General features: G+C 50.2%; 1 protein-coding gene across 1 annotated transcript in view; it reads left to right on the top strand.

Annotated features, from left to right (window-relative positions):
• NUP205 (nucleoporin 205) overlaps positions 1–25,430 on the top strand; it is a 967,082-nt gene that overhangs the window by 535,282 nt on the left and 406,370 nt on the right. The window lies entirely within an intron of this gene.

The raw sequence follows: 25,430 nt of genomic DNA, 5'->3' as shown, positions 1-25,430 counted from the left end.
GAGAACTTTTGTGTCTGTGTTAGGAGCTTGAGTGTACATGATCCACCAAATGGCGGCCAAAGCTGATAGGAGTAACCTGCACGGAAACCCTCTTGATCGACTGAGACTGCCTAAAAACTGCACAGGTACCCTGGCTAGCTCCCCGGGACAGTTCAGCAACAACTAGGCCAAGCTGCTATGCCATCACTTCTATGATCAAAAATGATGACCCTGTATCATCTGTGAATCTCGCAATAACAGTATTGTGCCCATTGTGGATGGCTTCTTATACTTCTGGTTTTATTTAGGATACTGTATTTACTTGCACCAGACTGGATCTGGAACTTTTCAAAATGATAGCTCCCATGTGCTGGAAAGTGGCGTTTCAAGATTTTGCAGCAACCGCGATCTACCTCTTTTAGTAACTGTGCAGAGCTGTGTAACACCCTGTGCTGTTACGTATGTTCATTATTTTCTTTGGCCGTCAAAGCAAATAAGGTGCTCCATCCAGAACTTTTTACATTTTTCACCGATGTTCAAAACACTTTTTCAACATAAATACATTAAGCTATGAAAATACTCCCTCCTAAAAACAAAGGCTTTAAGACTTGCTGAGCCTGCTGTAAGCACATGCTGGGCACAGATCTACATGAATTGGTCTTTTGTGTATAGGGCCTGAAAAGACTCAGTCATTCAATACCTGATCCCGGATGCACCCGCAAGCTATCGGGAGCGGGAGGTGAAGCTATATGTCGCCCAATTAAAAAAGCGAGTGTTTGTTGTTTGCCTGTTGGGCTTGGCCCTTATGACAGGTTCACCCCTAGACATTTTGCTTTTAATGGTGACCTGGTGATGGTGAATTTTGGGTTCTGCGCACTTTCACTGTGTCCCAGTGGAAAGTGCGTGCGCACTGAGTGCGTGGAGTAAGGTTGGCCTGCCCTCCCATAGGAATGCATGGGGAATGTCTGTGTCCCTGGTAGTTCCTGATGCGTGAGGTGTGCATTCTCTAATTTAGTATGTGCGAACTCGTGTGATTAAATGCTTCACAATGATGTATGTGGCATGATTGTGTCTTGTGTAGAAATGCCACTTCTAGGAGTTGGCATATTAGTGTAAAATATGCCTGGAGTGTGATTGGCTGGAGCTGGCTGGTGAGCCTGGCTCCAGGAAGGCTGGATGGGTCTTCCCGGTGGTGAGTGGGAGATTAGCATGCTGATGGCTGGGGAGGAGTGCACCTGTGTCCTGAATGAGACTGGGTTTTCCCCACACAATGCTGGCTCCGCCCCCTGTGGTGCGTCTAATGACCCTAGCCCTGCCAGTGAATAGAGTGAGGGCTGAGCACATCAAGGGTGCTCCAAAACCAGCTGCGACTGGTTTCCCCCCCACCCTGCACTACAAACCAAGGATTTACTAGTATAAGAAGGGGCTGTGTCCCCTTAGAAATTGTTCTCTTCCAGGATCCGGAGGGGGCTGCTGCTGCTGCTGGGCCAGAGGACCGACACTTGGGTTGTCTCCCTGCCTGGAGACCCAGTGAGCTGGCTTTGGGCCCAGCCTTTCCCCCCCCTTCACACTTTAAGAACTTTGCTGTACTTGTGGACCCTTACCTGGGCTCTAGCGCTTGGAAGCGCTTCATTTGGTCCCCCAGAGCTTACTAGCGCTTTGCTGTATTTCCTCTAGCGCTGAGAGCGCTTTAGTTTCCCTCGCACCTCTGTGTGTGCTCCCCAGCGCTGAAGAGCGCTTTCCCTTCACCCCTAGCGCTCTGTGCGCGTTATTTTGCTAATAGCGCTCAGTGTGCTTTGTTGGAAGCCGGTGCCCACCCAGCGAGATTAGCCCTATCGCCGCCGGCCCGCGACCAGGAAGTCAGGCAGGCCGGGGCAGGACAACCGGAAGTAGGAGGGCCTACCCCGCCTCCCACCGAAGACTCGCGGCCGGTTCAAGCACCGGAGCAAGCAGGAGCCTACCCTGTGCCGGTGCACTCGCCTGGAGAGGGAAAGGGAGCGTGTTGGTTCCTCCGCGGGGCTCCCCTGAGGAAGAGAGCCCCGCCCGCCGCCATTGCCAGCACCCGGCCCCCAGGAGCAGGACGGGGGGAGGAGGAGGACGCCGCCTGCACCGAGGAGCCTCCGCCTGAGAGCCCGGTGAGTGTGCACGGTCAGGGGGAGGCTCAGGGGGCATTTCCTTTCCGAGTCCCAGGGAAGGACTCCACCGGCGGGGGCATTCTTCTTTGTAGAGTCCAGGAGGGACTCCCACGGGCCGCACCTGTGATCACCGTGCCCTGAGAGGCTCCAGGGTCCCACAGTTATCTTAGAGCCTGAGAGGCTTGTGTGGGGCAGTCAGTTCTTGCAGAGCCCCGAGAGGCTCAGTGACAGCCACACCTTTGTGTTTAGAGTCCAGCGAGGCTCTGGGTGGCAATCAGTGTTCTTGAGCCTGCGAGGCTCCCACGTTGGCCCATCCTTGCTTGCACCAGTTTCCCAGCACTTTGTGGGCAACTGCCACGTTTAGGCTTGTGTTCATGGCTGCCTGCGCAGCCTGCCTGACACTGGGACACAGGGTGTCCTAGCCCCCACAAGGCCAGTAGGCCTATGGACAGTCACAGGTGGTGACTTGTGTGAGAGTGGTGCAATTGTTCTTTTTCTGCACCTCTGAATGTGTTTTTATGCATCATGTGCCTTGTTTTACACCCCCGAATGTTTTTATGCATCATGTGCCTTGCTCTTAGACCGCTGAATGTATTTTATGCATCATGTGTTATCTGCACCTCTGAATGTGTTTAGGAGTCATGTGTTTTCTCCTACACCTCTGAATGTATGTTATGCATCATGTGTTATGTGCTTATACCCCTACAGGTATTGTGATACTTAGGTGGTTGTTCTTGCTAGTACAGGTGGTGCTAGTGAGGTCCTGGTTCCCTGTGTGACCTGTTCCTAAGGTGGTTAGGATTGCGTAGGTGGTATTTAACCTGTTACCAGTGATTACTGGTTGTGTGCTTTATGTTCTATTTTGTGCTACAGTGATTTATACTCTATGTTCTAAGTGCTATTTCTAACAGTATTTCAAGTTCTAAAAGTGCTCATTCCTGACAGTGGTCCATGTGGCCCTGTCTTGTACATATCCCCTGTAAATTCTGCCCGTGCCTGTTGGCACATTGTAAAGTGTGTGTTTTATCCAATGTGTTTTGGTATAATACAAAGGCTATTTTTATAAATAACCTTGTGTGGAGTTTCCTTTGTGGTGGGCCTTGGGTGTTGTTGCTGGGGTGCGTGCGCAAATACTTAACTCATATCGCCTCCAAGTTTAGCCTTGCTGCTCGCGCCACGTTACCTAGAGGGTGAGCAGGGGTTATCTTGGCGTGTAACTCCCTTGCCCTGACTTAGGAGTGGTGTTCTCTGACTGACTTTGGCTCAAGCCCTGGCCAGCCAAGGATCCCATTTCTAACAATGACATAAACTATTGGTGAAGTGCCTAGGCTGACTCCGCGCTCCCCGAAGGATATGTCGGCCTAGAGACCAGCTAGCTCACAGTGCCTCCTTAAGTTCCCCTAACCTTACCAGGGAGTGAATGGTTTATGTCAACCAATAATCATGGCAAACCTCACCCCTCCGGGATCGTGGAAACAGATCAGAACCGTTCACTCAGTCACTCGTGCTTACTAGAGCTCATATATATATTGAACCAATGTTATTCTTATTCTTGTAAAGAATACATGTTCTGCGATATTCAGTAGCCAGAAGCAGATAAGTGATCACGAGTGCCACGAGCAAAAATAGTAAATACAGTTCTACCATTGTGCTAAAACAGTGTATATATGTAGGCATATAAACAAGGCACTAATCTAGCACACTGCTACTATGCGGAACCCTACTTTAAGTGTACCTAGTGTGTGTGTTAAGCCAGGAATCCCCCTCCCCCAAGGGACGATCCAACCCCATTACCTGGCGGGAGAGAATGTAAGAGCCCCTCTTAGTCAAGAACGGTGTCAGCTGAAGTTTCTCCTTCTAATCTATCCGAATGCTCATGTTCGAGGCATGAGGGCTGCTGAATTCATATCTGTGCATAGATCGCCGCCTAGTGTTGGGTCCGGATGATTGCACATTGTTGTCCTGGAAGAGTCTTCGAAGTATCACAAGATAGGTGGCTCCTCCCGTGGACTACAGTGCGCATGGGCATCCTCTCCATCCCCAGATTGTTTTTTTCCGCCATTGGGTTTGGATGTCTAATCTCGACTCCAGTTCAAAAACTTGTACTCTTTCTATTCCTAAGGCCAAAAGGCCTTCACAGCGTCGATATTGTATCGTTCGGTGCCTGTCCCTTTCGAGTTCTTCAATCGACGTCGAAAGAAGTAATTTCTGTCGACAACACAGGCCCAGACTAAATCGACGATGGAACGGACCCCGTTTAAGCGGTGCCCCGTTTGTAATTCAAAATATTCGAACTTAGATGTGCACCCAGTGTGCAATACATGTTTGTCCCCCGACCACGACGAGTCAAAATGTTTCGCCCGCTCGAGGTTCCACTCAAAGAAAACTATTAAACTTCGACGCGCGGCGAGGCAGTCGGCCCAACAGTCGGCACCAGCACCTGCGAACATCTTCGATGCTGGAGACGAGGAACTCTTCCAAGATGAGGAAGAGTAAGACGAGGACGTTCCCGTAGAAATGTCGGAACCGGCGTCGGAGCAGGACTCCAATTTCGAGGTGGACGAGCAAGCCGAGGAATACGTCCACGACCAAGACGTCGTCGAGGTAGGGGACGACGATGAGGCCCTTGGCCGTTGATGACGACTCCGGTGGAGAACCGAGTCCGTCCGCAGTTACGGGGCCTATCATTAACATTCCGCGCCCTCCGGCTCCGGTCGAGGCATCGCCGAAAGGCCTTAGCCAAGATCCTTCCTCACGGTCTACAGCCCCGCGCCAAAGCCAGGCTAAAACCCTTTCAAAGGAGCCATCGGTCGCTTCTGCAAAATCGAAACCGAAACGGACGGAGCCGAAATCGAAACCGAAACTACTCAAGATTGGTGGTCGGTTCGACGTCGACGCACGCTTCCACTAAGGCTGTCGACGATCCTTCGGCGTCGAAGATGCCCGTCGGCTCCAAGACTGGGACATCGAAGCAGGCCTCGACCAGCAAGCACGTCGCCTCGAAGGGCTCGGCGCCGACGTCGACTAACAAACATGGCGAGAAGGGCAAAAGCCTTCGTTGAGTAAAAGTCTCGAGCCACACCTCTCCGGACTCAAGGCTGGGCTTGGAAAACGGGTTGAACCCACGACCAAGGACGCCCCGAAAGTGTCGTCGACGCCCAAGGATGGAGGCGCACCGCACCGGGAGCTCGATTCGACGCAGTCAAGCGAGCGGCCTACACAGGCGTCGAAGACACCCGAAACAGCCGCTCAAGTTCGAAACCTGCGGGCTCAGCGCCAATAAAGTTTGGGCTTCCGCCCACGGCCCGCCCAAAGCATCTCGAACGCTGTGACAGCGCCGTGGCTTCCAAGATGGTGAAGGTGTCCTCCAAGTCCACACACGAACAGGTCGTCTATCACGAGCCTTCTTACGACAACCGGGCAAAACAGTTTATTGAGTCGGGCAGGCTTACCGTCCACAAGCGGAAGATCGCGCCTGAACATCCTTTGGAAGGTTACAGGATTCCCCTCAAAAAGAAGATGGTCTCTTCTACCTTTCCGGTTATTTTTGAACTACTTCAGGACTATTCGCAACAAATAGCTCATTCTCCAGCACAGAGTGAGGAGGACTTGTATGTGGACTATGGCCAAATGGCCTACTCTTACAACACAGACACTGATCAGGATGTCTCGCATCAATGGTCAGGGGCAGGAGATCAAGGCGATGACCCTGATGACCCCCATACCACTCCGGACTCTGTCGTACAATGTAAAACCATCTCCAACTGAGGACACCGCGGCATTTAATACATTGATAGAGCGGGCAGCCCTTTAACCATGACGTCGACATGCATGCCGAGCCAGTGGATGAAGATTTCTTATTTGACACCTTCTCCATATCTGAACGCTCCACTAAGACTCTACTCATGCTTAAAGGGGTCCTCAAGCATGCAACAGACATTTTTAAGGAGCCAACCAAAGCCAGGGTTATCAACCCCCGCATCGACAAGAAATACAGGCCTGCCCCAGTGGACCCCACCTATATCAAAGGCCAGCTCCCCTTGGACTCCCTCGTGGTGGCTAATGCGCGCAAAAGGGCTAACTCTCAATCCACTGGTGACGCTCCCCCTCCGGACAAAGAGTCAAAGATCTTTGAAGCGTTTGGAAAGCGTGTGGCAGCGCAAGCCGCTAACATTTGGAGAATAGCCAATACACAGGCCCTGTTGGCTAGATACGACAGGGCGCACTACGACACCCTAGAACAGCTACTGCAGCACATGCCTGATATGTACAGAGAAGCTGCAGAAATGGTTATACAAGAGGGGAAACTGATCTCCAATGCGTCAATCAAATGCGCACTGGACGCAGCAGACACAGCAGCAAGGGCAATAAATACTAGCGTAATGCTGCGACGCCATGCATGGCTGCGCATCTCAGGGTTTAAATCCGAAATCCAAACTACTCTTCTCAATCAGCCGGTTAACCCGGACTTCCTGTTTGGACCGGAAGTTGACACAACACTGAGAAAATTAAAAAAGACACTGAGACGGCGAAATCCATGGGGGCTCTGCAGTCCCAGCAGTTTCGGTGCAGTTCCTTTCGTCGCTCCGGTAACAGGGGAGCAACAAGAGGACAGGCTCTACAGCATTCCCAGTACGCCAAGGGCAACACGCAATCTACCTACACAAAAAACACCAGGGGTGGATACCGTGGTAACAGGGCCAAAGGGAGAGTCCGCGGCAATAACAACGTCAGGTCCTCCGCTCCCAACAAACAGTGACTTCTTGTCACTGCCCCCGACCATCTAACACCTGTCGGGGGGAGACTCCAGCAGTTCCTGCTAATCTGGGAAGACATTACAACAGACAGGTGGGTGAGACAACTTATCCGGTACAGCTATTGTCTAGAACTGACCTCCACCCCCCCCCACGTACCCCCAAGAAACCGTCCTATGTCCGCAGAGCACACGCACTTATTGCAGCAAGAAGTACTCTCCATGCTGCAAAAAGGAGCCATAGAACTCGTGCCTGTCGAAGAGCGGGGTACAGGGGTGTACTCTCTGTACTTCTTGATTCCAAAAAAGGACGGGTCCCTGCGGCCCATTCTAGACCTCGGACCCCTCAACCAATACATCCTTTCGGAGCACTTTCACATGCTAACCTTACAACAGGTCCTGCGCTGCTCTGTCAGGGCGACTTCCTAGCCACCCTGGACCTCAAGGATGCATATTTCCACATTCCCATTCACCCAAGTCACAAAAATTATCTCAGGTTCACGATCAACAATCAGCATTACCAGTTCAAGATTCTGCCGTTCGGGGTCACTACTGCTCCCAGGGTCTTCACCAAGTGCTTAGCGACTGTGGCAGCGCACCTTCGCAGGCAAGGTGTTCACGTGTATCCCTACCTGGACGACTGGCTCGTTCAGGCCAAATCAGCCAAGCAGTGCGGCCGCGATATGTCGCGGACCATTCACCTCCTTCACAGTCTGGGGTTCTCACTCAACTACGTAAAGTCTCACCTGCAGCCAACCCATGTGCAACAGTGCCTAGGGGCGACACTAAACACCCAGTCGGCCACAGCGCAGCCGAACCCGGCCAGGGTCAACAGCATGCAGCTGCTCATTCGGAGGTTCCAACCTCAGCGATCCCTCCCAGCGCAGGTGTTCATGCAACTGATCGGTATGATGACATCCTGCATATTCATAGTCCCGCACGTGAGGCTGCACATGCGTCCCCTTCAAGAATGCTTAGCCCGACAGTGGAACCAGGCTCATGGCCATCTAAAAGACCTAGTGTTGGTGACCGGTCGTGCTTACAACTCTCTGCATTGGTGGAATCCACAAAACCTTTGCAGGGGACGACCGTTCCAAGAGCCTGTCCCACAAATAGTGCTAACGACGGACGCATCTCTCCAGGGTTGGGGAGCGCATGTCCTCCACTACACGGTGCAGGGACTATGGACAACACAACAGCAGAAGATGCATATCAATGTGTTGGAGCTGATGGCGATCTTCATGGCACTGAAGGCATTCAAGTTGCACCTGTGCAACAAGGTCGTGTTAGTCCGGACAGACAACATGACCGCCATGCATTACAACCAGAAGCAGGGAGGCACGCACTCCCCGCAGCTGTCTCACCTAGCCCAGAGCATGTGGAAGTGGGCCATTCAGAGGAACGTCTTCCTCATGGCGGAGCATCTTCCGGGTGTCGACAACCAAATGGCGGACCTGCTCAGCAGGCAGTCATCAGATGCACGAGTGGGAGATCCACCCGTCAGTACTCCATCCATACTTCCAACGGTGGGGTCATCCAGACATCGACCTCTTCGCCACAAGCGAGAACGCAAAATGCCCAAACTTCGCCGCCAGGTTCCCACACCCGCAGTCTCAGGGCAATGCAATATGGATTAACTGGTCAGGCAGATTTGCGTACGCTTTTCCGCCAGCCCCCCTCATACCTCTGGTGGCGCGCAAACTGCGACAGCACTCCATGACACCAATCCTGGTTGCTCCAACGTGGGCACAGCAAGCTTGGTACACCACGTTCCTGGAACTTTCAGTGGTGCCTCAACAGCGGCTGCGCCTCACTCCCAGCCTCCTCACTCAGAGCCATGGCGACATTCAGCACCCAGATCCCCAACAGTTGAACCTTGCGATTTGGCTCCTGAGGTCATAGAGTTTGGATACCTGAACTTGCCTCCTGAGTGCATGAACATCATCAAGGAGGCAAGACGACCGCCTACCAGGGCCTGCTATGCAGCCAAATGGAAGCGGTTTGTTATTTACTGCTCCAACCATAACATTAATCCGTTGGACGCATCTACGCAAAACATCATATGTTACTTGTTGCATCTGTACCAATGCAACCTGGCATACAGTTCAATCAGGATCCATTTGGCGGCCATAGCAGGTTACCTTCAAAACAGGCAGCACCTTTCCGTTTTCAGGGTGCCTGCCATTAAAGCCTTTTTGGAAGGACATAAGAGAGTAATCCCTCCCAGACACCCCCCTTCACCAGTCTGGAACCTAAATATCGTTCTCACCAGACTCATGGGGCCACCCTTTGAGCCACTCCATTCCTGTGAAATTCAGTTCCTTACCTGGAAGGTGGCCTTCCTAATAGCTATTACATCCCTGCGGAGGGTCAGTGAGCTGCAAGCCCTCACAATTCAGGAACCCTACCTGCAAATTCATGCAAATAGGGTGGTGCTTCGCACCAACCCTAAATTCATGCCAAAGGTGGTTTCGCAGTTCCACCTTAACCAAAACATAGAACTGCCAGTTTTCTTTCCTAACCCTGACTCAGTGGCAGACAGAGCACTGCACACCTTAGATGTCAAAAGGGCTCTCCTGTATTACATCAGCAGGACAAAAGACTTTCGAAAGACTAAACAACTGTTCGTTGCCTTCTCTCCACAACATAAAGGCAACCCCATCTCCAAGTCAGGTATAGCCAGGTGGATTGTTAAATGTATCCAGATCTGTTATCAAAAGGCTAAGCGCACGTTAACAGTTCCCCCTAGAGCGCATTCCACACGCAAGTTAGGGGCTTCCATTGCTTTCCTGGGTAACATTCCTCTAGAGGATATATGTAGAGCAGCCACATGGACCACCATACATACATTTACCAAACACTACTGCGTAGATGTACACTCCAAACAGCAAGCTGCTGTAGGACAGGCTGTTCTCAGAACTCTCTTTCAGACTGCTGCAGCTGGCACGGGCACCCGCCGGTAAGGAGGTAACTGCTATTTATTCTATGCACAGATATGAATTCAGCAGCCCTCATGCCTCGAACGGAATATGCTACTTACCAGTATGCATCTGTTCTTGGCATGAAGGGCTGCTGACATTCATATTGCCCGCCCTCCTCCCCAGTGCCTGTCGCAGCTGTAGCTCTCAGAATCATTTTCAGGCATGGTCATCACTTTCAGTATTACACTCCATCTCTGCCACAATGGCGAAAAACAATCTGGGGATGGAGAGGATGCCCATGCGCACTGTAGTCCACGGGAGGAGACACCTATCTCGTGATACTTCGAAGACTCTTCCAGGACAACAATGTGCAATCATCCGGACCCAACACTAGGCAGCGATCTATGCACAGATATGAATGTCAGCAGCCCTTCATGCCAAGAACAGATGCATACTGGTAAGTAGCATATTCCTACTTATAATAGAAAGCAGCCTTGCAATGTACGTGTAGATTAGCAATGTTATGGATGTATAGATTGCTCTGGCATCCCGTGGTAAAGATAGAACGACATTTGTACCTAGGTACATTTGTACCTAGTGCGTAAAGAGGGCTTGTACATGATGTTCAAGGCATTGTGATAATGTTGTGAGAAACTAGATTTGTAAACCATGTAGTTTCAGAAAAACGAATCCAACATTGTCGTGCATGCAAATGTGTGCAAAGGTTGACAGCAGAAATATTATTGTGAAAAAGAGGGCAATCTAAGAAAATGAGCAGCTTCTCTTCATGGGCCTAGCAGAGGAACATAACTCAAGGGAGGCTGTGCTTCAAACAGCAAACCTGCTCCCAAGTCATGGTTGTGTTCCAGGTTGCCGTCTTCTGTGGAGTGTTGGATTAAATTGAGGGACAAGTCATTCCAGAAGTGCAAGACGTCCAACTGGTAATCATACTTGTCTCACCACTCCCTCTCTAGGGAGAATTTAAGCAGTTGGCACTTTAAAAAACACTAGACAGAAAGATGTATCGCGGCACTCAACACTATAACTACAACATTGATTTTTTAAAACTGTATTCTATTGATCACTTAAATTACAGGGTGACAGTTTTTGGATTTGTACTGGGGTTCACAAATTTAATAATCAGTGTGACATTTAGTCAATACATACTGTACATATATTCATAAAAGAAAAATATTTTTTTCATGCTTATATAGTTATTTTTTCAAAGTCCAGTTCTTGTTTCTGAAAGAACAGAATAGCACGTTGAAATAGAGATATGACAGCCGACACGTATTTAGTTACATTTGTTACTTCCTCAAGGCTTCGCTACGAAATGGGGGACGACCCTCAAAGGTTCATAGAGAATACACCAATGTTGTGTCGTCCTTTATAACAAAAAAGAATAGCCAAGAAATAAGTTTTTATATGTGATGTTTGAAATCTGTTGATGTCTTTTAAACATCGTGGAAGAGCCACAGGGAGAATCGACTCATGAATTGTGACGAGTTCATGCCATATCCTATGCTCTCTCCGACTAGCACTTTAATGCTTGAAGTCTATATCACATGAAATGCTGAAATAGTTTCTACTTACTTCTGGATGGAGTACTCTGGCTGATTCGGGCCCTTTGGCTTTTGAACACCTGCCTTCAAAACGTCAAGTTCAAGATGCCGATCTTCATAGTTCAGTGATACATCTATTCCTGTTCCTCAACAACTGGCTCCTGAAGGCCTGAACACCTACTGACGTGTATTTCCTGTAGGAAAGTGACTCTGTATACACTGGACCAAAGTAAAGTACAGTGTGCACAGAATCCACAGTCCCCAGAGGTTTGTCAGAGGTTAAAGTTAGATATAACCTTACTCTCTAAAGTGGTAGCGTGGTCGAGCAATAAGGGAGTATCAGAGGACAGTGTAAAGCATTTGTTGTACTCTGTCAGCAAATGGTCTCACACACTCAAGAACTGAACTCTAGGCCAATTGTTTTGTATATTCAAATATATTCGTATTTTATTTTAGAACCACAATTCGGTATAAAACTACTTTCTCAGAATGAGATGTTGCAATTGAATATTTTAAAATAGCAGTTGACTTTTAATTGCAATCAATACAGTTGTTGCAATATGCAACACAACTTAAACACAATTATAACATTGAGCTCCATTGGCAGTTTTAAGTAAATACAATAAAACCACTTTAGCAATGTTTTTCTTACTCAGGGCTGGATCCGGGATTCAGCCCTGGTGCCTTTCCTGTACACAGTTGAAAGATATCACTTTTGTTACACAGGCGATTTTTAAGGAATATTTTTAAGTTTGGAAAATCGACACTTAGAAGAATTTCTGGCAAAAACCAGGCAATGTATTCCTACGAAGGAAAATTGGGTTAACAGTAAATCAGTTATAATTACTTTTGAGGGTCAGTGCTGGGCACAAAGATCCAGCACTGGAATCTCTCCTGATCACAGGTGAGTAATTTCGTTTTCGTTGATCGGATGATTTTTTGTGAATATTTTAACGTTGCAAAACTCGACACTTGGAAGAATTTCCAAGTGAAAACCAGCCAATGTTACCCTAAGGAGAAAATCAAGTTATCGGTCTTTGGGTAAGTACTTGACTGGCAGAGTTACGGCTCTGGGTGTAGACTCGGGGTCTCCCAGGGTCAGGTAGGTACAGTTGTCACACCCTCAGCGGCACAGGGGCAGCCAGGTGCAGAGAGAGTACGCCCAATGTTAGCAAGGGGCTTTTGTTTGGAGGCTGCTAGCAGGCAGACCATGCGGATGTGGTGCTGGGCTCCTGGTCATTCACACAGAGCAAGTGGGGAAGTCGATTCGAACAGAAGCTGCACTTCCAGTGGCACTTGGGCGGCTGGGTGCAGGGTGCTTTTGGGTCGTCGGTTGCCGAATGTATTTCAGTGGGAAAGCTTGAAGTTGAACAAAAGCTGCAGGTTTTGGGATGGAGATTCTTCAGGTGCGACCCGCACTTCAAGAGGTAAGATGGGAATCTGTAGGCTAGGTAGTACCCCAGAGGATGGCACAGGACGCCGGGTGCAGGGGTGTCTTTTGGTGTCGGGGAAATCTTACCCTCAGCTGGTCGAGGCTGGAGGGGCTCCTGGTTGTAAGGCTGCAAGCGTCATTAGGATCGTCGAGGAGGGTCCTTGGGTGCTGGATTCGTGGTCACAGTCGCTGAGGGGACGTCCTCGTGGTCTTTGTTAACTCAGGCACAGGCCAGGTTGGGCGGGTGCAGAGTGTGCTGTATTCTCGGTTCCTGGCTGGCACCAGGGGTGTTGCTTGTTTGAGCAGTATCATTACTCGTGGGAGTCCCAGTCTTTAGATGAGCAAAGCAGTCCGGTCCTCTGGGGTTTTCGAGGTTGCTGACCATAGGAGCGCCAGGGTTTAGCAGGAGCAGTTTCAAGGATTGTTAGGCCTGGGGGCCAAGTCAGTTGGTGTTGTCCTCTTGTTAGCAGCTGCACAGCAGGTCTTCTTTCTTCTTGTTCTTCTTCTTGTGTTAAAATCGCGATCTGAGGAAGTAAGGTTCAGGGTGCCCCTAAATACTAAATTTAGGGGCGTTATAGGTAGGGTAAGGTCAGGGACCAATGGGTCCCTTTCCTGGAGTGAGTACACCCCTTATCCTGCCACCTTCCAGTGGGTAGGGCTCCCCATCCTCAAGATGGCGGTAGCCCGGAGTTGTGCTTCACCTCGCCTCCCCCACCTGAGGGGTGGGGTTGGCAGAGGCTGGCACACGCTTCTCTCACTTGCGTTTTCCCGCTGTTCTTCCGGCCGGAGTGGGGGCCAGAACCGGTGGGGACCAGTTGCTGAGTACAGCAAGTGGCCTGGAGAAGCTCACAAAGGCGGCATGCATTTGAAGCTTCCCCTGCCCATCCTGGGGGAGGAGACCTAGCCCCTAGTCCCAGGATGCGCTTTGTTGCAGACCCAAGAGAGGGGATGGCTCTCTACCCAGGGGTCCAGCAACATGTCTGCTGGGTGGCAGCCTAGGCAGCCTCTCAGTCCGGACAAGGGATGTGAGTTGGTTTCAGGGGGCAACTCTAAGTTGCCCTCTGTTGTGCATTTTAAATTAAATCCCACACTTGCATCAGTGCGGGTTTAATGTGCTGAGAAGTTTGATACCAAACTTCTCATTCTTCAGTGTAGCCATTATGGTGCTGTGGAGTTCGTAATGACAACCTCCCAGCACTATATACTCTTAATGGCAGCACTGCAATTACAGTGCCCAGGAATGGATCTGGATACTGTAGGGTCACAGGGCTCATACCCTTGTCCCCAAACCACTGGCATAGTTCACCAGCTAGAGGGGTGACTCAGGTATGCCAGGGCAGTGTGTTTGTGGGCATGGCACACAGGGATGTGTACTATGTCGACTCTGTTTTGTTCTGCACCAAGACACTCAGCCTGCAAAGGCAGTGTGTGTGTCAGGGTGCAGGACCTCTAAGGGTGGCGCAAATAGTGCTGCAGCCCTTAAGGGATTTTTTTTGGTCACAGGGTTCCTAGGTTACCATTTACCAGGGGCTGACCTGTGGCCAGCCAGAGATGCCAATTGGGTTTAGGCTTCAATGCAGTTTTTAGGAAAGGAACACAGGCCCAGGGCACACTCAGTCAAAGTACATCAGCAATTCAGCAAAAAGTGGGGGCATACCATGCAAGAAAGATGGCTTTTTCTCACATTGCCCTTCTGTCATCCTTGGGGTTTTCCATCAATAAACCAAAATCCCAGCTGAAGCCTGTGCAGAAGATTCCCTAATAGGAGCAATCCTGGATCTAGTGATGTTTAAGGTAGTCCCTCCCCTTCAGGTACGATCGTGATGTTTCAGCCTCACTAATGTGTACCAGCGCTGACTGTTCTGAGGCTGCTTGTCCTTCTGCATCCTGTAGGCTGCAGATGCCCGTTGGCACCTGCAGAACAAGCATTGGAATCTCAGCAATTTGCTCAGGCACCATCTACATTTCGAGCAGGCTGACCGGGACCTTCAGTAGTCTGTAGGACACCAGTCTGATTTCGTGGCACACTGTTTTTCCTACCCTACCCAGAGCTTACCGTAGTGACAAATGCACCGTTTTTGGAGGGGTTGGGGGGTTATTAGTGAATTGGAGTTCAGGGGCTCTTGACAACACAACGGCTCCACATCAGCCTGCTGGAACTTTGTGCCATTTTGGTTGTCTCTGAGTGCATTCTTCCAATACATCAATGAGAACGCCAGTTCGAGTTCTTAATGGACAACATACCCACCATGTTATAATACAGCAGGAAGGGGGCAGTAAAAAGTCACAAATTTTCTGCTGGGAGGAAATGATTGTCTGGAATTAACTGATCTTGCAGGGGATTTTATTCGGTGAGCTTGCTGGATCCCTGGTAATGAGGTCAGATATTATCAGCTTGCAGTTCACATACGACATATTCATCCAGAGGTGGCTCGAGGCATCTTTTGGTCGGTGGGTTGTCACTAAGTTGAATCTTTACACCACCTCCAAGAAATGCACACATAAGTTACCATCCAGTAGTTCAGAAGGAGGCACATTCTGCCTGGTGTTCATCTTATTCCTCGAGTTCTGAAGATCAGGACAGACCAGGTTCACAGAATCCTGATGGCTCGAGATTGGGCCAGAAGAATGTGTAACCTGATCTTTTGGCCATGAGTATTTGCTCACCGGTCTGGTTGTTTCTTCTGGAAAACCTCCTGTCCCAGCCACAGGGCTGGGCCTTGCACCCAAATATTCACAACATATTCTTCCATATATGGATAATGATATGCAACAACTGAGCAGATTTGATTTACCTGCTGAAGTAGTAGATGTTATCCTTGCTGCAAGGTGCCCATCTACCAAGTCTTTTTATTCCGGTTGTTGGGCAATGTTCATGGCCTGACAAGGAGACTATCTGATAGCGACTTCTAGCTCCAGATTCCTTACCTTTGAATTTCCCAGGCATCAGGCTGGAGACAGAAACTTTTGCTGCGCAATACCCCTTGCGCGCAACGTCTGGTGGCTCCAATCGTCTCAGCGTGACGCCGCTGGCATCTGTAGCATCGGTTAGGACGTCGCGGTGCCTACACATGTGCCACCCAGGCTCGCGGACGTCAGTTCTTTTCTTTCTGTGCCAGTTAAGCGCCGATAAAGGAAGAGCTATCCCTCTGCTGCTTTTTGGGAGGCTTTTTTCTTTACTTTTGTCAATTTTTGAGTACATCTTCATGTGCGAGGGATGTCTGGTAGGAAGACCGGTTTTAAACCACCGCATGATGTTGGTTTCCGATCCCCACGGCGTATGTCTGTGGTGTCTTGAATGTCACCATGATTCGATGTCGTGTTCAGACTGTCAGGCGATTGCTCCGAAGACATTGAAGGAGCGGGCGATGAAGTTGCTCGCGGCCCGGCAGTCGACACCGCTAAGCGAGACTCCGAGGAGGTCACAATCCTGTTCGAAGAAGAGGAGGTCGAGTTAATGCTCATGGAGCCCTAGGTCCTCTTCCTCCCATTCGAGGTCATCAGGACACTCTAGTAAGAGGCATAAAAAGAAGTAGTAGTCCAGACTGACTTCGACTTCACCTCAACTAGCGTAGAGAGTAGTAAGCAGCACCGACGCTCTAGGCACGGTTCTGCTTAGCCGGAGACTGAGTCTACTTCGCTCCTCCCTCCCTTTCTGGGTGCCGGAGCGACTCCTGCTCAAATGAAAGATGATTACGAGGCCATGCGCAACGTGTTTGAGTGGAACAACCCCGTTGGCGAGCCCTCGGGGTCTGATGGAGCCCCATCGTGTTCAACGCCTTTGGCCACAGCGCTGGTGGGGCCTCAGGGATCCGATCCGGTTCAATGCCGGTCGTGCCAACGCGACCTTCCCCCCTGCGTCAAAACCGAAGTTGTTGCCTGCGGCATCAGTGGCGCAAGCTCCTTCCTCATCCCCGACGACACGGTGCCAGAACAGCGTTGTGTGACGCCTATTCAGATGTCAACAGGACCCAAGGGTTCTATGTTGTTGCCTGAGCACTTTGTGGATGTGCTGGCTCAGGAGAGGAATGGGTGGAGTCTGGAGACCCATTAGAGAACCAGGATGTTTTTGAGGAGACTATGGACTGGTATGGGGAACTTGGGGAAGCCAGTGGTCTGGATACTTCCCTAGACACTGTCATGCTCTCTCTGCCTACAGTGGCTATGGAGGGAGGGGCATCCTCTGCCATGGTGTTTAAGAGGGCAGCTGAGGTCCTTGGACTTGAGCTACCCTCAGTGCAGGTCAGGACCAATCTCTTGAACAAAGTGCTTCAACCTGGGGCTTCCACCTCTGAATTCCTTTTGCCCTTTAATGAGGCACTAACGGACGTCCATCTAGGAACATGATCCAAGCCTAGCACAGGAGTTCCTGTGAATAGAACGATTGCACGCCGCCAACTCCCAGCTCCAGACGACCCAAAGTTCCTCAGCCAACACACCACCCCACAAAGTATGGTGGTGCAGGCCTCTACTTCCCAGGACGCATTCCCTTCCGCCCCTCCGGATAGGGAATCCAAGAGACTGGACTCATTTGGGAAGAAGTTGTTTTCTTCCTCCAGTCTGGCATTGCGGTCGGTGAATACTGCATGCTTATTGGGCCGTTTCTCCCATTCTCTTTGGGAGACTGTTGCGCAGGTGCTGCCACAAGTCCCGGAGAAGGCCCAGGAACTCCGTGGGCGAGGTTGCGCTCCGTGTTGGGGAGAGAGACATTGTAGCAGTGCACCGGCGGGTATAATGTAGCTCGCTCTCCATGACATCGCGAAGCCGCTGATCAATTCCACCATCTACATTTCGAGCAGGCTGACCGGGACCTTCAGTAGTCTGTAGGACACCAGTCTGATTTCATGGCACACTGTTTTTCCTACCCTACCCAGAGCTTACCGTAGTGACAAATGCACCGTTTTTGGAGGGGTTGGGGGGTTATTAGTGAATTGGAGTTCAGGGGCTCTTGACAACACAACGGCTCCACATCAGCCTGCTGGAACTTTGTGCCATTTTGGTTGTCTCTGAGTGTTATCCTTGCTGCAAGGTGCCCATCTACCAAGTCTTTTTATTCCGGTTGTTGGGCAATGTTCATGGCCTGACAAGGAGACTATCTGATAGCGACTTCTAGCTCCAGATTCCTTACCTTTGAATTTCCCAGGCATCAGGCTGGAGACAGAAACTTTTGCTGCGCAATACCCCTTGCGCGCAACGTCTGGTGGCTCCAATCGTCTCAGCGTGACGCCGCTGGCATCTGTAGCATCGGTTAGGACGTCGCGGTGCCTACACATGTGCCACCCAGGCTCGCGGACGTCAGTTCTTTTCTTTCTGTGCCAGTTAAGCGCCGATAAAGGAAGAGCTATCCCTCTGCTGCTTTTTGGGAGGCTTTTTTCTTTACTTTTGTCAATTTTTGAGTACATCTTCATGTGCGAGGGATGTCTGGTAGGAAGACCGGTTTTAAACCACCGCATGATGTTGGTTTCCGATCCCCACGGCGTATGTCTGTGGTGTCTTGAATGTCACCATGATTCGATGTCGTGTTCAGACTGTCAGGCGATTGCTCCGAAGACATTGAAGGAGCGGGCGATGAAGTTGCTCGCGGCCCGGCAGTCGACACCGCTAAGCGAGACTCCGAGGAGGTCACAATCCTGTTCGAAGAAGAGGAGGTCGAGTTAATGCTCATGGAGCCCTAGGTCCTCTTCCTCCCATTCGAGGTCATCAGGACACTCTAGTAAGAGGCATAAAAAGAAGTAGTAGTCCAGACTGACTTCGACTTCACCTCAACTAGCGTAGAGAGTAGTAAGCAGCACCGACGCTCTAGGCACGGTTCTGCTTAGCCGGAGACTGAGTCTACTTCGCTCCTCCCTCCCTTTCTGGGTGCCGGAGCGACTCCTGCTCAAATGAAAGATGATTACGAGGCCATGCGCAACGTGTTTGAGTGGAACAACCCCGTTGGCGAGCCCTCGGGGTCTGATGGAGCCCCATCGTGTTCAACGCCTTTGGCCACAGCGCTGGTGGGGCCTCAGGGATCCGATCCGGTTCAATGCCGGTCGTGCCAACGCGACCTTCCCCCCTGCGTCAAAACCGAAGTTGTTGCCTGCGGCATCAGTGGCGCAAGCTCCTTCCTCATCCCCGACGACACGGTGCCAGAACAGCGTTGTGTGACGCCTATTCAGATGTCAACAGGACCCAAGGGTTCTATGTTGTTGCCTGAGCACTTTGTGGATGTGCTGGCTCAGGAGAGGAATGGGTGGAGTCTGGAGACCCATTAGAGAACCAGGATGTTTTTGAGGAGACTATGGACTGGTATGGGGAACTTGGGGAAGCCAGTGGTCTGGATACTTCCCTAGACACTGTCATGCTCTCTCTGCCTACAGTGGCTATGGAGGGAGGGGCATCCTCTGCCATGGTGTTTAAGAGGGCAGCTGAGGTCCTTGGACTTGAGCTACCCTCAGTGCAGGTCAGGACCAATCTCTTGAACAAAGTGCTTCAACCTGGGGCTTCCACCTCTGAATTCCTTTTGCCCTTTAATGAGGCACTAACGGACGTCCATCTAGGAACATGATCCAAGCCTAGCACAGGAGTTCCTGTGAATAGAACGATTGCACGCCGCCAACTCCCAGCTCCAGACGACCCAAAGTTCCTCAGCCAACACACCACCCCACAAAGTATGGTGGTGCAGGCCTCTACTTCCCAGGACGCATTCCCTTCCGCCCCTCCGGATAGGGAATCCAAGAGACTGGACTCATTTGGGAAGAAGTTGTTTTCTTCCTCCAGTCTGGCATTGCGGTCGGTGAATACTGCATGCTTATTGGGCCGTTTCCCCCATTCTCTTTGGGAGACTGTTGCGCAGGTGCTGCCACAAGTCCCGGAGAAGGCCCAGGCTGTGCTCTCCCAAGCTGTCAAGGACAGGAGAGATGTAGCAAAGTTAGCCATACGGTGTGGTTTGGATAGGACCGATTCGCTGGGCAGATCAATTTTAGCGACAGTGACCTTGGGGCGACACGCCAGGCTTCGTACAACTAGCTTCACGGGGGAGGGGGGAAGGGTCAAGTTCCACTTGATGGACATGCCCTTTGATGGAACCCGCCTTTTTGGGGAAAAGGCAGACTCAGCCCTGGTCAGATTGAAGGACTCTTGAGTCACGGACAGATCCTTGGGTCGCTCCTCCTGGCCAGTCTTGCTTTCTCCCCTTTCGTGGCAACGGAAGGGTTTTCCAGCCGCTCCACCCTTATCCTAGCCACTGTTCCGCTCAGCCTACCCAAACCGTGCATGGACGCGGTTCATTCTGTCCTCGGAATGGAGGCCAGAAGTCGTCGGCCACACTACCCCCAGGAGCCGCAGCCTCCAGCAGGACCACACTACTCCAGATGGTTGGAGAATTTGTTGGCATCTCCCCTGCTGGAGATCTATAACAGACAAGTGGGTCTTGAAGATCTTCCAGGAGGTCTATTCTCTTCTCTACCTTTCATTTCCTCCTACTATTCTACTAACTTGGGAACGGCTGGCGGAGGATCATTTGAAGTTGCTCCAGGAGGAAGTTACAGCTCTTTCGGCCAAGGGAGCTAAAGAAAGGGTCTCAGCTTCAGAAGTAGGTGTTGGTTGTTATTCCTGCAACTTTCTGATTGCGAAGAAGAACAAGCAGCTTTGGCCCATATTGGATTTTCGGACCGTCAATCTCTTCCTCAAAAAGGAGAATTTCAAAATGCTCTCATTAGCTCAGGTCTTGTCTGCCCTAGACCAAGGAGACTGGATGGTGGCGTTGGACCTACAGGTTGCATATTTTCACATTCCCATCCTGCTGGGCCCACAGGCGTTACCTGCGATTCAAGGTAGGCCACGAGCACTTTGTTTACTGTGCTCCCCTTTGGCCTTATCAGTGCCCCTCAGGTGTTCACCAAGGTGATGGCGGGGGTTGCAGCTCATCTGTGAGGTTAGGGGCTGCAGTCTTCCCCTACCTAGACGACTGGCTGTTGAAGGCGTCCTCGCCCCAGGTAGTCATCTCCCACCTTCATACTACGGTGGACCTCCTGCATTCGCTGGGGTTCTCTATAACCCTGACTCGTACTCAGAAGCTAACTTTCACCGGAGGAGTTCTGGACACAGTGAAGTTTTGGGCTTATCCTCCCGAGCAGTGAGTCTAGGATATTCAGTTTATGATTCTGATTCTGATATTTCAGACTCTATCCTGGATTTAGGTGAGACTGACTCTGAGGCTGTTGGGTCTCATGCCCTCCTGCATCCTGTTGGTAAGGCACGCCAGGTGGCGTATCGGGCTCTGCAGTGGGACTTGAAGTTCCAATTGGCAGAGCATCGGGGAAATCTCACCGACGTGGTTCAGATCTCGGAAGGATCTGCAGTGGTGGTTAACGGACCGTGATTGGGTCAATGGCAGACCTCTCTCCCTTCCCCAACCAGATTTCACAGTCGTGAAGGATGCGTCACTTCTGGGATAGGGCAGCCACATGGGATAGGTGGAGATTAGGGGTCACTGGTCTTCGGCGGAGACGGGGCTCCATATAAACTTGATTCAGTTGGCTTTGAAAGCATTTCTTCCCTCTGTCAAGGGGAAGTTAGTGCAGGTGTTCACGAACAACACCACCGCCATGTGGAACTGCAACAAGCAAGGCGGCTGGGGTCTTGGACCCTTTGTTGAGAGGCCCTTCGTCTCTGGGCATGGCTGGAACAGCAGGGCATAACCCTGGAGGTTCAACACCTGGCAGGTTCTCCGAAAGCCTGGGCGAACCTTCTCAGCCGGCGATTCCTTCAGGTCACAAATTTACTGATCACAAGGTCAATCCTAGAGCAAGAACCAGGGATAACAAACACTATAATACTAACAAAGGTTCTTGAGCTATATTATCATACTTAACCACTTAAAAAAAGGAAAAACTAAGAAAAACTCCATATAGCAAAGAAAAAATAAGGGAAAAGCCTGTGAATGTCACAATGTCACAAAAAACCAATACATAAGTGAATACATAAATAAATGTAATGAATTATTTTTTATTTTTTATTTTTTGAAAACCTTTATTGTGCATGAAATAAAGAACAAATACGGGCCCACAACCATCCGGCCGGCCACGAACTCTCATATAGCACTAGTGCATGCAATATGGCGACATAGTAATGCAGCGGAACATCGGTTATTAAGCAGAAATCAAACTGGAGGGCGCCGCAATACCATGACACAGGAGTAATGAAGGTTACATTTTTAAGTTTTTTGTGCAACTATTGAGTTCAGGTCGTGTTGTTCCGTACTCATAAAATAATAAAGTAAAAGCAAGGTCCGTGCAGGTGGGACATGACATTAGCTACAATTTCCGACCAATCCACATCTCGACAAGCAAGTCCAGACAAGGCAGGATGGCCACACAATATCCACGCTACAGGGTAGCAATCTCAACATCCATTCGTATCTCCGCCACCACCCATCCCCCAGTATGCCTGAACACGGGCCAAGAGAAAGGAAAAATTATAAAAGAAGCAAAAATAGGTCCCATAGAAACTAACAAAAAATGAAATATAACCCCCCACCCTACACACATGCAGAGGCTATGGCCTACCCCCCCCCCCCCCCTAGCAGAGTGTCTGTCGCCCCATAAACCCGAAATACAGCAAGAGAAGAGAAGAAGAGAGAAAAAAGGAAGAGAAAGCAAGAGAAATGTAGAAAGAAGGGAAAAGAAGATAGCGAGAAATGAGAATCATAACACTTGAATATAGGGAGGAAGAAAAGGACAAGCTGATCTACCACTCCCAAAAAGGAGGCGGGGAGGAGCCCACCCAATAACAGATCTCCCGGACACCCAGCCATTTGCAACCCCTACGCCGTGTAAAGCAAATGGTCAGCGCCATGCGGAAGGGGAGGAACAATTCTAATTGAGCAAGCAAAGCAAGCCATGAACAGTCCCAGCCTAGCCCCCGCCCGCCCATGCGTCCGCAACACTAAATAAGACCTAGCCCTGGCCCGATCTGGGACGCCCCCCTGCGCCCGCCCCTCCTGAGAAGCCAGCAACTGCGAGGAGAAAGGGAGAGCCCGCCCCCACAAGAACAAAGAAACAAAATGGCCACACTCTGCAATAGAGAAAAGTCTGTGGACTGAATAAAAGTCGCCAGTCCCAAACAGAGTCAACACATAAATGAAGCTGCATGACGAAAGCCATAACACCACACAATGCAGGAGATAACGATGTCCCCAAGAAGTAGGCACAGTCAGACAGGATAGGCAAATATTGCAGCAGCGGCCCCTGGAACTCCGTGGGCGAGGTTGCGCTCCGTGTTGGGGAGAGAGACATTGTAGCAGTGCACCGGCGGGTATAATGTAGCTCGCTCTCCATGACATCGCGAAGCCGCTGATCAATTCCACACGTCTCCGGCAACAATGTTTCACAGACCGGGATCAGCGGAGGCTGTTTAGTAGAGCAGGGAGAGAGGACGGGCAGAGTATAGTCCGAACCAGACAGACAGCCATCAAGCTTCTCCTCCAGCAGTAGCAAGCTCGTACACCACTCACCCCGCAGTCGAGTAAGAGCCAGAAAAACAGAGGCGAGGGTAACTGGAGATTGCTCCTCCATTACCTCCGTGGTACGAGACGCTTCAGTCAAGTCAGCTCCCTAACTAGGTGCAAGCCGGTTATTTCGAGCAGGAGCCAGGGCGCCATCCGCCATTGCCACAGATGAGTCGGCCGTCATGGTCCCGCCGCCGAGGCAAACAGTGAGTTCAGGCAAAGCCGGCGTCAGGAGGAAACGGGCAGCTCCTTTGGGACAGGACAGGTCCGCAATCGCAGGCTGCATACAGTGAGGGGGCTCCTCTCCGATCGGCTCAGGAGAGGCGAGGCAGTGAGGGAGTCACGGCTGCCGAGGCGCCCCCGACACAAGGGAAGCCATGAGCGGTTATCCTGCAGCGTTTCACAGTGGGAAGGAGCAGTTCAGGCATCCAATCGGCCAGCCGTCCCAATCACCCGAGCGCCCAACGTAAAAGGCCAGATATACATTCGGCCAGCCCAGGATGACGGCGCCGCTCCGAGGTAATCGGCCCCTGCAGCCACGGCAGTCACAGGCGGCTCTGTGTATCGCAGGTCCCGGGTCCAGGGCTAGGGTCGTCCCCTGCGTGCATCTCGACGTTTCTCAGGTTGCCGGGCAGGTAGGAACACCGAGGGACACCACCGGAATCAGGAAACTTCCCCAATCACCCCGCCGGTACACAGGAGCAGGATAGTAAGCAGGATTATTGTGCGGAAAACAAAGGCTCGAGGAGCCGGGAGATCACACGTCTGTCTCCGCGGCCATCTTGGCTTCTCCCCCCCAATGTAATGAAATTTAATGAAAACAGAAGGTCGCTCAAACAATTACACTCATAATATACACTCAAAAACATAAACATATGTGAAGTCAAAAAACAATGGCAGAGACCGATGAACGAATAACAATAAACACAGTACACAATCAAAAAATGTCATCTCTGATTTGAGCAATGTTAGAGGCGTCAACGGCGTTTCAACCCAGAATTTCTGTAAGGGTCATCGTCAGGACAAATAAGCTTCAAGAGTGGGAGCGACCACTTGATAGACTTTCTTAACAATCTTCCTGTACGTGGCAGTGTTATTCCCCTATTGCACCAAGAAAATTTCAACGGGGAGACCTGGCAATATCCGAAAATCCCACTTATTGGCGAACCTCCGAATTAGATTACGAAATATTGGTTGGCTTGAATAATATGGAGCCCGATAATCAACATTTTTGTGAAGACACCAAGGAGGCAATTAATTCATAAATTCGAAACCTTGTGTGCTTCAATCACGTTCTCCACCAAAACAGCCACGAATGGCGTCTCCAGTTGGAGGTGGCGCAAGGTCTCTTTCTGCAGTGGAGAAAACCTTGGTTAGATTGGTTCGCCTCCAAAGAGAACGTGCAGTGTCAGCCGCACTGCGCGCTAGAGTTTCCAAGGCGGCTATCACTCGGCGACGCGTCTCGTTGCGAGTAGAGCTCAGGCCTGTTGTACGCCTGGACTGGGGGGGGGGGGGGGTACCTCTGATTAGGCCTATATTGCTTTTTCACAGAAATTTATCACAAATACATTAAGAAAGGATGCTATAAGTAAGAGAAAGTCCTGTAATTTCTTCAAAACATTATTTTATTATTTTTCTTATTTGTTTTTTGTTTTACAGTTTGTCTATTTATATATAAATACAAATTATTTTGTGACACGCCGAGATAATCTTAAATAACAAATTGTCTAAATGAAATTTAAACTTTACACAGTGCAATTGAAGCAAAAAAAAAATGTTCATCTTATCCTATTGTCATTCATTCCATCATGCATACATCTACATTCACTACCCACTCTAAAAAGACAGATATAAACATAACAAAACCTCACATAAGACTAACACAAAATATTCAAAGTAGACCTCTATGGTTATGCAGAAAGAAGTCCTACCAATTGATCATTTGTTGATCTGCACATTATTTACAAATTTATAATGCATATACGGGTCTTTGGTGCGTACGGCCTACGTACGTTTCGGTGACAGCTAACATTTAAATCACCTTCTTCAGGGCCAAGACATAGAGAAGACAAGTTGGACAGAACATAAATACAACAGTTAAAAAACGAGGGGTTCTTCAGTTTCTATTTTTAATAACAACAAAGGGTCCGCAATCTCCT

This window comes from Lissotriton vulgaris, chromosome 1_2, assembly GCF_964263255.1.
Source record: "Lissotriton vulgaris chromosome 1_2, aLisVul1.2, whole genome shotgun sequence".
Lineage (NCBI taxonomy): Eukaryota > Metazoa > Chordata > Amphibia > Caudata > Salamandridae > Lissotriton > Lissotriton vulgaris.
Note: the sequence above shows the minus strand (reverse complement) of the source record. Positions and strands in the feature narration are given on the sequence as shown.